General features: G+C 48.0%; 1 pseudogene; it reads left to right on the top strand.

The window, feature by feature from the left end:
* Positions 1-2,271: 2,271 nt before the first annotated feature.
* LOC110203160 (proline-rich protein PRCC pseudogene) lies at positions 2,272-3,870 on the top strand (annotated as a pseudogene).
* Positions 3,871-4,733: the final 863 nt, after the last annotated feature.

Genomic DNA, 4,733 nt, shown 5'->3' on the forward strand with positions numbered 1-4,733 from the left:
GAGGCTGAAGAGGCTAGCAGCAGGAGTAAAATCCCCTTTTTTTCAAAATGAGGACCAAAATATGAGAGAGCAACTTCACCAAAAGAGGGATACACACTTTACTACCAGGCTGAGTGGCTGGACTGGACCATTTATCGCTTAATTTATTTGAGCAAATCCAGAAGTTAATGCCAATCTAAGGAAAGTACAAGAGACAAAGATGTGTCCCAGAAAAAAACCCTTCCAACCTGACCCATTCCACATTACGATTAATGATTAAAAAGAAGTTGTGCATTGAAGAAAGGACGCACATTCTTTCTTTCTGTGTGTCTTTCTCCTTCACTCCCTCTTTCACTTCCTCTGTCTCTCTCTCTCTCTGTCTCACACACACACACACACACATACACATACACACACACACTCCTTATACAATCATTTCATAAAGCATTTTCTTTTCCAAAAATAGTTTTTTGCAGTCAGGCTCACAGTCTTTTATTGGTTTTGCTTACTTTACTCTGTATTTCTCTGAAATCTTCATCTTTGTCTTTTCTTATAATCCAGTAATATTCTCTTATACTCTGAAACCATTAGGGAGCTAGGTAGCACAGTTGATAGAGCACTGAGCCTGAAGTCAGAAAACCCAGGTTCAAATCCAGTCTCACACACGGAACAGCTCTGTGACATCATGGGCAAGTCATTTAACTTCTGCCTGCCTCAGTTTCCTCAACTGTAAAATCTGGAGAAGAGGACCTACCTCCTGGTTTTGCTGTGAGGATCAGATGAGATCATGTTTGTAAAGTGTTTTGCAAACCTCAAAACACTTTAGAAATAGTAGCTATTATCTATTATTACGTTCATGACAAACTTTGTCAAGCCTTCTTTGAATGTACCTACCAAATCAACATTAAGGCCCACATACCTTCAGAGTGGATGGCATAACCTTGTTCAGATGGTTATGGAAGCATAAGTTTGACACAAAAATTGAGGTTGAAACAATCAGGTGAAAATAATTTGCAGACCAAAACTCCAACCACTAGGACTCAGAGGTAGTCAACCTGAGGCTTCCAGGTCACCTGTGGCCCTCTAGGTCCTCAAGTGTGGCCCTTTGACTGAATCCAAACTTTGGTTCTCTGCAGTTTGGATTCAGTTGAAGGGCCACACTTGAGGACCTAGAGGGCCACATGTGGTCTGGAGGCTGCAGGTTCCCCACCCCTGCTAGATAATCCAAGAACACCTGTTTCTGCTATTTGTGGCTGTGGAGGACAGAGATGACACGGGCCCTCTTTTCTTTGAAGAGTAATCAAATACATCCTTCATTTCCTCCTATGTCAAATGACCTAGAGAGAGAAATGGCAAACCAGGCCATTATCTTGGCCAAGAAAACCCCTAGAAGGGTCATGAAGGGACAGACATGACTGAACAAAATTAACAAAAAAGGGATAAAAAATAGTTTTCTTTTTTTGTTGTTGTGTTTCAATCTGGCCTGACTCTTTCTGACCCCATTTAAAGATTATTGGCTAAGACAGTAGAGTGGTTTGCCAGTTCCTTCTCCAGCTCATTTGGCAGATGAGGAAACAGAGGATGAAGTGACTTGGCCAGGGTCACACAGCTAGTAAGTGTCTAAGGCCAGATATGAACTCAGGAAGAAGAGCCTTCCTGACTCCAGAACCAGCACTGTCCCCTGTGTAACCTAGCTACCTTAAGAAATGAACAGACAACATTATATTGATGGGGTGCTTGGGTGCTTGTACTGTGACCCCACATCTAAGATCATATTTCTCCCTGTCATCAGAAACACTATCCCTGACAGTTTCCCTCCAGCCCAAGGGCCCTATCTCTGGCAGCAATGAGAGGGCCCAGTGAGGCAAACTGTGTCTCCCTGTTACAAGAACAAGCTGACCTCTGTAGAATTTCCCTTGTATGACCAGGACTGTCTTGTAGCAGCAGAACCATGAAGCACTGATGCCCACAGTTAACCCTGTACAACCCGGAGGTCAAGCTGTAGACACCAGCTCCTCAAGCTATCTTGGTGCAGACAAAACACACCAAAAACATGCCCCTTAGGAAGACCCCTACCCTTGGTTTCCAGTAGTGAATGACATAGTTGTATGTTATCACCTAATTAGCATACCTGCCACATAATTCACTGCTTTCCCTCTATAAGCTTTAGCATCCTTCCTGCCAGGTTGCAGGCTCCTTAAGAAGGTCTGCCCAGGGCCATTACCTGTGTGGAGCTGCCAGGGCCCGCAGCCCAAGCTCGAAGGGAGGCCTTGGTCAGGTGGAGACTGAACCATGGTCCTGGGCTCCCATGGAGGCAAGGCCTTGGGGAGCGGAGCAGGCTGCTCTTCCTGCCTCCTGTCCTGCCCTGCTCATGGTGGGGCCAGCTAGGCCTCTGTGGGACCCGTGCCTTGATTAGGCCACTCCTTCTGGCAAGGGAGCCTGCAGGTGGGGGACAGCGGCAAGTCTCTAGTCCCCTGGGCCAGCAGCAAAGAGAGCGAGCTGGACCAGACAGAGCCTGAGGAGGAGGAGGAGGTCACTGGACCCAGTCTGGGGCCTCTTTGCCTCCCTCTCCCTGCCCAAGGGTCCTGCCCTACTGCCCCCACCCCACCAGCTGATGTCCCTGCCACCAGGACCGGACACCCCCAGATGCAGCCCCCGCACCCACTGCACATCGGCCTGGGTGGCTTCTCTGCACCCCAGGCCTCAGTCTGGCCAATCCTGGGGCTGGGGCTGGGGCTGCTCCGGCCGTGAGCTCTAGGGCTCGGCCTGCTCACTCCGATTGGTGGTGCCTGGCCCCTCTAGGATTCCCCAAGCCAAAGAAGAAGACTATGGAGCCAGTGCGGATGGCGGCCTGAGCTGCCCCAGGGAGATCCAGATTCAGAGAAAGATGAACCTACAAAGAAGAAAACTGTTCTTCAGGGATCTGGTGAAGGGACAGCTTTATCAGCTTTGCTTCCCCAATCCAAAAACCTGACCACAAAAGAGATTAACCATTGCTCCTGCCCTGTACTTTCTCCTGAAAACCCACTGATGGCTCTGGACACACCCAGCTCCCCAAACCAGCCCCCAAGCCCAATCTGCTTCTGCTTCCTCCTCTTCCCCTGTTGTGGGTGCCACCACTACCACCCCATCACCCTCAGCCATCAAAGCAGCTACCAAGAGTGCTGCCCTACAGGTGACAAATCAGATCACACAAGAGGAAGATGACAGTCACGAGGAAGCAGCCCCTGAGAACTTCTTCCCCCTTCCAGACAAGGCTGAGCCTCCTGGAGCTGAGCCATACCCTTACCCTGTCCCTGCTGCTTCTGAAGAGCCCTCCCCTCCCAGGCACAGAGCCAGATCCCCCCTTTCAGCAGCCAATGCTCCCCTTGAATTCAGGATGGTGGCTGGCTCAAGTGGGACTCCCTGGGTGCCCAAGCCTGGGCAGGACTACAGCAGTCAGCCCTACAACCAGTTCTCTACATATGGTGACGCTAATGCCACTGGCATTTACTATCAGGATTATTACAGTAGTGGCTACTACCATGAGTCTGATCCAGGCTGAGCTTCCCCCACTGGAGATTACCCCAGACTCCTCTTTCATTGATGATGAAGCCTGCATGAGACTTCAGGGCAAGAGGAACCAGGGAAGGGAGAAGATTAACTTTGTGGAGATCAAAGGGGGTGACCAGCTCAGTGGGGCCCAGCAATGGATGACCCAGTCCTTGACAGAAGAAAAAACCATGAAGTCATTCAGCAAGAAGAAAGGTGAACAGCCAACAGGCCAGCAGAGGCAAAACACCAAATCCCATATTTGATTCACCAGGCTAAGGAGCGAGAGTTGGAGCTGAAGAATACTTGGTCAGAGAAGAAGCTCAGTCTTGGCAGACCCAAGGTAAATATGGATCCTAGGCTTCTGGAGCTGACTTCCTCAAGGATGCCCTCTTCCCCTTTACCCAGTACCAGGTGGCCTGGCCTTGCCCTTCCCAGCTAACAGCCTTGGGAGCCCCAGCAGCTCCAAGTGCAGGACCTTTTTCCCTAGGTCCCAGCCATCACCTCCTTGAGAAGGAACACATTGGATTTCATTTTCTTAATGAAACTTAGAAAATGCAGCTTCCCTATCTCTTGGGGCCAACAAAGACTCCAGAGTGACTTTTCCAGAAGCAACTGTTGAATTTTAGATTGGGAACTTGGCTCCCAAACAGGGTGAAATGACTGGTTGAATTCTGGATTTTTTAAAAACAAAACCAAAGATGTTTGTTGAAATAAAACACCCATCTTGACAAAAGAAAGCATAACAATGAATCTTTGCCACCTTGACTCAAAGAATGCTTGAGTCTGTAACTTCATTCCAGACGCCCCTGTCCTGTATTCTGGTCCTTGAGGGTTCTAAACCTCTCAGACTTCAACAATGTCACTTAAAACTTGATACATTTTGGTCATGAACACTTACTCCTCTATTTTTATTTCTACTATTGTGGTCACAGACTGTATGTAGAGAAATATGTGAATATTTATGTATTTAAATGTATAGAGAGAATATGATTACTCACATATGAGTATATTCACAATGTTTATATATTGTCATATATTCTCTGTATATTCATATATTCTCTCTGTCTTGATATATGTGAATATATACCTATTAAAGTAGAATTAGTGGAGGGTGGGCAGGGTTGCCTTGTGGGGACCTCCTCACTCACTAAAGAGGACATCCATGTTACTTGCCCTCAGCACTCACTGGGGTCCACCCTGCCCAGATTCAGGTCTTCTTG

The sequence above is a fragment of the Phascolarctos cinereus genome, unplaced genomic scaffold, assembly GCF_003287225.1.
Source record: "Phascolarctos cinereus isolate Bilbo 61053 unplaced genomic scaffold, phaCin_HiC Scaffold_8;HRSCAF=390, whole genome shotgun sequence".
NCBI lineage: Eukaryota > Metazoa > Chordata > Mammalia > Diprotodontia > Phascolarctidae > Phascolarctos > Phascolarctos cinereus.